Genomic DNA, 11,406 nt, shown 5'->3' on the forward strand with positions numbered 1-11,406 from the left:
AACCGCTGGGATAACTTCATCTAGTTAATATGCAGGTTCTTCCTCTCTCACTCTTTGCGCCTCATCCATAAGTGGCGTGTCCTGATAAATGCGGCCTTATTGAGCTCATCATACCGGTCTTCCCCATCTGAAAAATAGATTTTCACTAAAACATTGTTGAAATATAATTTTTTCAAAAGTATTTGTAACATTTCTTAAAGTTCATAACTTCATCAAAGAAAAATTATCTACAATGAGTTACTAGACATGTCTCAGCCAACAAAACATGCGTAAAAATATGATCTACGGCATAGAAAAATATTGAAACCGGAGAGTGAGATTTACTCTTTTCAAAATTGGACTTTTACCTACTGTTACATAAGAGTACATAATTATACTTTTGCTGAATTTTTTTGTTAATTAGCGTTATTTAGCAAAGTAATTAGGTAATTATCTACAATGAGTTACTAGACATGTCTCAGCCAACAAAACATGCGTAAAAATATGATCTACAGCATAGAAAAATATTGAAACCGGAGAGTGAGATTTACTCTTTTCAAAATTGGACTTTATCTACTGTTACTTAAGAGTACATAATTATACTTTTGCTGAATTTTTTGGTTAATTAGCGTTATTTAGCAAAGTAATTAGGTAATTAGCGTTGAATAACGTTGAATAACGTTGAATTGAAACTATTTAGGTTTATGGTGTCCACGTCATCAGTCTTTTTTTTTTCCCAGATTTTCAACAAAGCCGCTAATCTTCTTAGCGGCTTTCCTTCTTTTTTACTAGACATCCACCTTCCAAAATCCAGTAGCTACTGGACTCAAAAATTGCGAAAATAACACCCAAAACCGCTGAAGTTCTTAGCGGCTTTGTCAAATAGCTACTAAAAAAAAAAGGAACACCCAAAACTGCTGAGAATCATAACGGCTTCCTCCCTTAGCAAATTATTAAGACGATGTTTGATTTTACCCTTGTTACCAATGGAAGCAGCTAAGAAGAATAGCGGCTTTGCTGTTAATATAAAAAAAAAACGCGAATCCTCACATTCATTCCATTGAACACAAAAATCCCTAATTGTTCCAATTAAAACCCGGAACCCTAATAAGTCGAAAAACCCAATTTCTTACTCAAATTCTATCAAATTTCTTTCAATCAATTCCTCTCCGTCAACCTAATTCATCCTATATTCATCTAAAGGTAATAATTCAACCCTAATTTACTAATTTCGTGCATACTTTAGTAATTCTTTCCCAATTTACTAATTATTTTGTGCTTAGTTTAGTAATTGTTTTTAGGTTTAGTTTGTTACTTTGATTGTTCAAATTAGTAGCTTGGTTGTTCTACTTTGTATTTATTGTGATAAAGGGGGTAAGATTTCTCTCAATAATTCAAGCCCTTGTAAAAGCCACTTTTACCCGAGTTAACAAATATTTCGTTGATAGAAGAAAAATGACAAGGGATAGATTGTTAGGTGGTTTTAAATGGTCGGATAAAGTAACTAAGACACTTGATGAAATTGAAGAAATTGCCGCCCATCATGAAGTTAGTGAACACAATTTTGAGCAAGGCCTTTATCAAGTGACTACAAGTTAAGGTCGTAGGCTTGACAATCGTGGTGGAAGAAGTCACACGGTACGATTGACATAAAGGACTTGTACTTGTAATAAGTGGCAAAACTTTCATTATCCTTGTTCACATGTAATGGCGGTATATCGTGCTTTTTCAATCGACGTGGATCAATATGTTGACCCATTATACTCTTCTGGGGAATATCATAGTTGTTATCATGCAATATTTCAACCTATTCCCGATGAGGGTTATTGGAAGACATGGAAGGAGAAGAAATTGATTCCTAATGATACTTTGATAAGAGGAAAGGGAAGACCGGTATCTAAAAGAATTCGTAATGAAATGGATGAGGTTTCCAAGTCTACCGTTACTTGTAGTCTTGTAGCTCGTCATGATATGATAACTACATTAGTTGAGCGTTGGAGACAAGAAACCCACACTTTTCATTTAACAGTTGGAGAAGCCACCATCACTTTGCAAGATATTAATGTTTTGTTGGGTCTAAAGGTTGGGGGATTACCTATAACTGGTAAATCTGATTACTTTTGGTCTGAGTTATTGGAGCATCACTTAGGTATTAGACCACCAACTGATGCATTTAAGGGGAAAACTTTGAAACTTTCTTGGTTAAGAGCAAATTTTCAAGGCCTACCACAAGATACAACTAAGCAACAACTTCATGCATATGTAAAAGCTTACTTTTTATACACAAATTCTCATTTGTGACGGCGATATCCGTCACAAACTTGTGACGGATACCGTTTCCTCTCACAAAATACCCATTGAGAGGTGAGTGGGAAGCACATAGGGGGTGCCCCACCTTGTTCCCTCCTCCCCTTTTGTGAGAGGTCACAAGCTTGTGACGAGATTAGCCCGTCACAAGCAAGACTAGCTGCTTTTTATATTTGATCGGTACCGTGCTCTTTCCGGATAGAAGTGAGAATAGAGTACAATTAATTTACTTCCCCCTTTTGACATATTTGCAAAGATTGAATGAATATAGTTGGGGAATTGCAATACTTGCTTATTTGTATAGAAACTTGTGTACGGCTTGTACAAAAGGAGCGATAGAAATTGGTGGTTGTCTTGTTCTAATGCAACTTTGGGCTTGGGAACGTATATTTATTGGTCGACCTACCATCATGACATCAACAGTAGAGGAGCAAGCCGATGTCGAATACCCTCTTGGTTCGCAAGTGGTGGAGGGTGTTGATCCACTTGGTTGTAGGTGGCTAAGAGTAGACCGGGGTTACAAGGATCACTTGATTGGATTAGTTCAATGTAGGCATGCACTTGATACCATGACCTACACTATGTTCACTTGGCAACCCTATACTACGGATGTCCTTTCCCTTCTTCCCGCTATTTGTACCGAAGATCCTAGTGAGTGGATTGTAAATGCACCACTCATTTGCTTTGAAGCCGTTGAGTGGCATATTTCTTAATAGGGTTGTTAGGCAATTTGGTTGGCATCCTACGGTTCCCCCTCTATGTAAAACATCTAAAAAGTTGCATAAAATTGATCTTCGGGGAACTGCCACTGATTATGAGGACTTGCATAAAGAAAGTATTGCGAAGTGGAATAACCGCAAGACTAGATTGACCCCTAGAGGTGTTCCTTACAATGGTTACCTACACTACAATGATGCATACCTACAATGGTATCGTGCCATCACTCGTCTAGTAGTTAGTAACCTCAGTACCAAAACACAAAGCAAAGACTTGTATGAGAAGAAACACAATTTCTATCCGAATGCGGCGGACAACATGCTACTTGTAAGTATTTCTTTAATTTTAACAACCTTTGTCTAATGAAATTTGTTTAGTATTAGTTTAATTATAGCAAAATTGTACTTGTTAAATTTTGCAGACGGAGGGTCATTTATACAACTATAACCATGCTACTACTATGCTTGGTAACATGCCGGAGGATGTTCCATTATCTCAGGTAGGCATGGTGCGCGAGATGCAGACAATGTCACTCGAATGCTTGCAACGCACGGGACACGGGCATCTAGTCCAACCCATTAACGTCGATCATCCAAGCCCTCCACACCAACCTCCTCCTAGATATCATTTACGTCACTTGGAGCATAGGCTTACCCCTATCCGTGAGGAGGAGACACCTACCGGTTCAAGTTCAAGATCAAAGAGGACTCGCTCGAGATTGGGCTAATGTGTCAAGTAGTTTGATGAAAATGTTTAATTTGTATGAACTTTAGTTTTTTTTCAAAGTATGACTTTAGTTCAAGATTAGATTATTTTTAGAGTTGTAGTACGAACTTTGTTGGTTTATTTTGTTATCAATGACATGAATTGCATTTCCGGATTTCAATGTCGTGTTTGGAGTGTGTTTGTTTGGGCATTGTGTATGTCATGGTGAAGGTTTGTGCAGGTGTGAATGATGTATTTGCAGCTGTGTCTGTCATGGTGAAGGCTTAGGCATTGGGTTTTATGTGTTTGCAGCCTTTTTTTTTCCAAATCCACAGGTAAAACCGCTAAGAACTACAACGGCTTAGGTGGTTTCCTTTTTTTTTAGTGAAAATTAGGGGAAGCCGCTAAGAACTTCAGCGGCTTTGTCTGTATTTTTTGCAATATTTGAGTCCAGTAGCTACTGGATTGTGGAAGCTGAATGTCTAGTGACAAATTAGAGGAAGCCGCTAAGAACTTCAGCAGCTTTGTCTGTGTTTTTTTTTTGCAATTTTTGAGTCCAGTAGCTACTGGATTGTGGAAGCTTTTTTTTTTTTTTTTTTTCAAATCCACAGGTAAAACCACTAAAAATTTCAGCGGTTTACTACGTTCTTTTTAAAAAAAAAAACTTGACAAAGCCGCTATGATTCTCAGCGACTTTCCTGAATAACACGAATTTAGGCACTCCAGTAGCTACCGGATATGGTTAGTGTGAATTTTGGATGAAGAATTGGTAAAGCCGCTAAGAACATTAGCGGCTTTGTTGAAAGTCTGGTAAAAAAAACAAAAGTGATGACGTGGACACCATATACGTAAATAGTTTCAATTGAACGCTAATTACCTAATTAATTTGCTAATTAACACTAATTAACCAAAAAATTCCTTTTTGCTGGCATTCTAATATCAAACATTTCTAAACATAATAACAACATTCAATATGTAAGTTCAAAACTGGATGAAACTTTTATTCAATATTTGTATGTATGTCACAATATATATACAATATATTAGCACTATATATTTATGTTATTTTTAAGTATCGTTTGGTTACCACTATAAAAGTAGGTGAATTGAAATTCACATAACTCGAAAAAATGAAGGTTTTTTGGTCCAAAAGCACATGATTTTTATTTGCCTAACCATTGCCAATTACTCCATGATGGGGGGAGTTTAATTACCTAACTCCTAGGTAATTGGAATTGCCCGCACGAATTCAAATCTCGGATGCCAACCAAACAAGTTTTGGCAATTCACTTGGATTGGTCAATTTCATGTGTTTTGTAAATTCATTGGAATTTAATCACCTTATGACAACCAAACGACACCTTATATTGCCATACTATATCTACATTTATCAGAATTTACTAAAATTTGCAACAATTTACTAATGTCTTGTCATAACTATAGTTACGTTAGTTACTGTTTTGTCATGACTATTGCTATTATTGGTTGTCCACTTTCTTTCTTTCTTCTTCTTCTTCTTCTTCTTCTTCTTCTTCTTCTTCTTCTTCTTCTTCTTCTTCTTCTTCTTCTTCTTCTTCTTCTTCTTCTTCTTCTTCTTATTATTATTATTATTATTATTCTTCTTCTTCTTATTATTATTCTTCTTCTTCTTATTATTATTCTTCTTCTTCTTATTATTATTATTATTATTATTATTATTATTATTATTATTATTATTATTATTATTATTATTATTATTATTATTATTATTATTATTATTATTATTATTATTATTATTATTATTATTATTATTATTATTATTATTTAGTTATTAGAATCTTCACGCTAGGCTTCTAAGTAACCAGCTCCTGCCCTATGTAAGTTTAATAAATAATTGGCATTTTATCATTTAACATTTCATGAACATGGCAACTAGAATATTTTCTTAAACGTATCATATGATGAGTTTAAATACATCATACAGAGTAGCTTTTATACAAGAACAAAACCATAAGCAACGACTTTAAAAACGTAAATACAACATACATCAACATGGATTTCATATGAGAGCTACTCACTCCGCCTCGATCATTTGTTTACCATTTTTATTTTTGGGTATTTCAGTCATTTGTTTACCTTTCTATATTAGGCATGCAGCTTCTAATGTGTTATTTGATCACCCAATTTTAATATTGGGCACTTGTCATCCAATAACATCAAGGGCGGCCGGTGGAATATTATGGGCCTGTTCAAAATATTAGGTGAAGGCCTTTACGATAATTATTGTATACTTTTTATGTGCCATATACAAACAAAATATTTGAGGCCATTTATAATCATAGGAGACGTTTTTAAGATCCCAAATGCTATAAAAGTAATTAAGCTCGTAGAGGTGTTGAATTCGAATCTATAATTATTATTACGTACCTCATTATAATATGTTCACTATCTTGTAATTTGTAAATAGAGATTCCTTCCAATATTATTCATTTAACTTATTTACACGTTTAGAGAAAAATTGAAAAATAAAGCCACACAGTAAAAAAAATGGAGTAATTTAAGTGCATTGTCGGTAGTAAAATCAGTGTAAAAACCGTCCTTTTAAAAAATAAAAATTATACATTTAATGAAATTATTTGTTTAAAAATAAGTTTGAAAAAATTAACAAGTCATTTACATTATTTCACTAAAATGATGGATGTGTGATTTAAATAGTAAATAATCCATATGCGAGACATATGCAAAGCTGCTGATCTTACCACTGCGCCACACACACATACTCACAATTTGACAACGTTTGTGTATAATTATAATGGTTTGCTTTCCAGATGAGGCCCCAAACATGATTGGGCCCCGGTTCCAAGGACCGAATGGAATATGCTTTGGGCCGCCCCTGAATAACATTACCCTCAAATGGTCGAGACAGAGGGAGTAATATTATAACAAGTACATATATATGAACATTTATTTGAAAGCAATTAAAGTACTAGACAATACACGTTAACAATAAATAATACCAACTTTAAAATAGATATTTAAGTTAGAAATATTAATACAGATATTTTGTTATTCAAATTTCTTAAGTGTTTAATATTAACGCTGCCTTCATCTGTCTCTAAGTCCATACAACTTCATACTAGTCCAAATAATTGTACAGAATTATCCATGATATTAGTAGTAAAATTAAAGTTAAATTGACTTATCTAGTATGACAATGTAAGAAGAACAAAAGTATATGAATAATGAAGAATAACTCAAGCTTGAACACCCAAGTAATAACTCAATATTTAGTTACATCCTTAAGAGGAGAAATAGTATGTTTTTTCAGTTAATCATAAAAATAAACTAATGTAAGCAAACTATATTTGTATTTGGCTCCACATCTTTATAATAAGGAAAATGTAAATTATTAAAGAACGAGAATATTAAATTATGAAATTATTTCAAATGAAAAAATTATATAATGAAACAAATTTACAAAGAAAAAAACGGGTTGGGAATTGAACTAACATTGTTCAACTGGAGTATTGTGCAATGTTGCATAATTTTTAGGAAACAAAAAAGGATTTGTGGGCAACAGGGATCAAACAAGGGTTTTGCTCGAAATAATGTGACTGCTTAACCACTACAACAACTTTTTTATACTGCTCTTTCGAGTCTCTTTACCTTGTTTATCATTGTTTTTCAAAATGACAGAGGGTTTAGCTGCACCCTCTACAAACCCCCGTAAAATGCCCATGGTGGTGGTAGTACTAGTAGTTGTAATAGATGTGAAATGTTTTTATGAAAGGATATGGAGGACGTATTTATGAGTTTTTTTAGCTTAGAGTTTTTATAGAGAAAAAAAAGAGGCGATTCATTTGATAAATTATTGTGCCCAGGCGAATAAGCCTTGGTAAAGCCGGAGATCATCTGCAAAAGAAGGCGATTCTCGCTCACTTGAGAGTCAAAATTCTTGACTTGATTAACAAGGCTCTTGAGGTGTTGACAGTAAGCGGAGACAATCATAAAATCAACCATAACCTTATGAGAGAAAACTTGCTCAGGAGAGGCCGCAGTAATTAGACATGGTATGTACGTACAATTGCATATATGGTAGGACAATGAAATTTAAAGTGCAACCATTGTCATACATTGAATTTCATTGTCCATCCATGGTAGGACAATGAAATTTAAAGTTCAATCATGGTAGGACCTTGAATTTCATTGTCATCTACCATTGTGGACCTTGAATATCATTCTACACCCATGGTAGAGGACTATGAAGTTCAACGTTCTACCATGGTAAGTCTTTGAATGTCAATGTCCATATATGGTAGGACCTTGAATTTCTTTGTCCATCCATGGTGGACATTGAATATCATTGTCCAACTTATCCAGACTTTGAACTTCAATGTTGACCATGATTTGGACGATGTATTACCATGGTTTAAACGATTAATTGGATTTCTGACCATATTTTGGGCGTTTAAATATTTAAATTTGTGTTTTTAAGTTGTATAATTGTATTAATGCAAATGTGAGACAATGGAAAGGACGTTATGTAGGCGGCATGACTATTAGACGAACAATGAAAAGATAAACTTACAGAACTTGAAGAGAAAGATGTCGTGGCATGATAGAATCACTGCCCTAAAGTTGAATTTGCCCCGCTCGATACACACAACCTCTTGGCAACTAACCCCTAGGGTTACACGACGTTCGAGTCTAAGGTGTACGACAAAGACTCAGAATGAGGACTACTTGCAGAACGTTGCCAAATATCAGCTTTATACAAGAGAAATATTTAGAGAGGAATATAAGAAAGAATGATTATTTTCTTTATTATGTGGTAGGGATGGGTTTATATAGTAGTGAAATGGGTATGGTAAATCACAAAGTTAGTATCGTAAAATGGTAATTTTATTATACTACACAATCAATGTTGAAAATCTCATAAATCAATTATGGTAGAATGCACAATCAATTTGGAAAACTATCCCATGACTAAATCTGCTTAAGCATTCTTTCATTGCCTGGCTCTGTGTTAGGCAGAGACTGCTTACTAAAGACAGGCTTCAGGCTTTTGGGATAGTTAATGATGGGCTCTGTGAATTTTGCAAGATTGAGGATGAGACTCATATGCATCTATTCTACCAATGTCCATTTAGTGTTTCTTGCTGGCAGCTATTGAAGGACTGGCTTCATGTTCCTTTACCTGGGCAGGACATCATCAGCTGGTGTGTACATTGGAGATGCAGGTCTTTATTAAAGAAGCATGTTGTGTTTGCTGCTGTGGCTGCTGTCCTGTACTCTATTTGGCAGTGTAGGAACTTATGTCGTCTTGAGCAATGGGTGAAAATCCCCAGAGCTGTTGTGCAGGAGGTTCAACAATGTGTCAAGCAACGATACTTATCTAGGTATTGGCCCACTAGGTTTCAACAGAATTTCATTTTCTAATTGGGGTTATGTTTTCTGATTGTTAGTTGATGTTGTAGGTGGTCTCAATTGTCTCATAAGCCATGTAATGTGTATTTGAACTCTTATTATCTATTAATATATTTCACATTCCACCTAAAAAAAATTGGGAATTACCATTTGCTTCTTTTGAAGCACTAACTCCAACAATCCCCCACATGATTCAAAAGAAGAGAAAAAGAATAGCTGATATAAGGCAACAGAACGTAAGTCTTAAGATGACAATATTCCTGAGGAATTGAATTGTCACCCAGTGCATACAATTACCTGCTACAGCCGTATCGAGTTGCCCTCGGCATTGGACTCTCCACGGTGGTTTGTAACGGATAACTGCGCACAAACCTGCATTCGAATCTGTGTTCATCCTCGCGAAATGTCATAAAAGGTGCCCCTCACATGCCTGGGATCTCGTGAATGCTCTAGAGGTCCTAAAGCCTAAGAACCTCATAGGGGGTAGGGGCATTTCCCCCACATTCACATAGGTAAGTCCATCAGGTTTGACTGTCACAAACCATCCTTAAACAAGGACAATGGACTTATTAAGAGCTTAGCTCAACCTTCCTCACATGACAGAAAATAGCTCAATATATAGAAAGAATACTACATCACTTTTATTAAAATAGGAATGGTAGTAGTATTACAACATGAGATCCTCGTGACTTCGTTTGACCCATTGAACTTGGTAAACCCAAGTGGGGGAGCCCCGTCACGATTCACTCCCAATAGGCTTTAAACCCATTCCTTGTGGTGCCACCAACACCAATTTCTACCATTGCCATTGGTAGGAGGATCTCAATATCCTCTTTACAATTTACGTACGTACTATCATGATATCACATTGTGTAAGGGATCTCAATATCCACTTACAATTCACAACCTATGTGAACCCATTATCCGATCAGATTATCCATCACTCTTGATAATCTGCCAAAAAACCTGATGCTTCAGATTATGATGCATGACAATTAATGGAGTCAAAAGATTCCCACAAAGGAATACAACCACTTAGCCATTCAGCTTTTTATGCTGCAAATTCTTCACAATATATTCATACTCCATTACATATTAAACAAAGCAATTATGCATCTACGACTTGCATGATATAGCATTATGAAAGACACCGTTTTCCAAAGTCAAATAAATATCATAATTATTCGGTGTTCAATTAAATTTCAAACTCATTCCCAAAGATACAATCATTTTCATATATTAGCTTACAAAAAACCACGGTGTCCATCACCTATAACAATGATATAAGCTATATCGTATCTCTCATAACGCATACAAACATCATATATATGAATGTAACAACCTTTCCACCAATTTCATCTTGTCATGTATAAACTCAAGAATACATCTTAAATAACTCATATATTAGTGTTCCAATTATCACCAATAACTTCCGTTAAAGAAACATCGCAAAATCAAAACCAAATAAATATAGATTATGCATCTTTTTCCTTTTCTTGGTTCACTATAAGCATTTAAACCAAATAAAAAATAATTACTCCAACACATGTATTATCGAACAACCATACATAAATTCTTATTCGAAGAAATAAGTTTATACAATCTCAATGTCAGAGTATTCACATCTATCTACCAATCCCATGTAATTGTCATTATAACCACTTTCAACACTGAAACCCAATATTTTTACGACAACAATAAAGGAAGTCTTACCTTTGCTAGATACCCCCACAAGCCTTCACTTATCTCAAAGCCTTAGCTAGGCAAACATTGTAACACCCCCTCATACCAAGGTACCTTACCACGACTACCCTAGCATGAAAGGTTGTTACCATCTCGGTTGCCCGAGGTTAGTACATATCAAAAGCAACTGTCCCAAACACATTTATTAAAATACTGTAAATGTAAATAGATTACAATGTTCCAAAATCCAATAATAAAAATCCAAATACTGACAACTACAAAGCAAATACTAAGACTCGTGAAGGTGATGCTAAATCTGGCATGACGACTCTCCCATGACCGTCCCAAGCTCACCAAAAGCACTACCTGTCACAGCCTGCTCACCATCCCCGAATGGATCACCGCATATATCACAAAACAACATCGGGTTCAGTACTGCTTAATCAAAATAAGACAAATGCATAAGTAACCAGCTGATCATCCTCCAACCCCAGTCTCCCGATCTCACACAGTAACCGACTACACACCGAAGTGTGTAGCCCTGCCAGATTACCCATCGCAACAGGTAATCCTCGCCGCCAGTGGGGGACCGCAGCCAAACTCCACCTA

Source organism: Silene latifolia, chromosome 10, assembly GCF_048544455.1.
Source record: "Silene latifolia isolate original U9 population chromosome 10, ASM4854445v1, whole genome shotgun sequence".
Lineage (NCBI taxonomy): Eukaryota > Viridiplantae > Streptophyta > Magnoliopsida > Caryophyllales > Caryophyllaceae > Silene > Silene latifolia.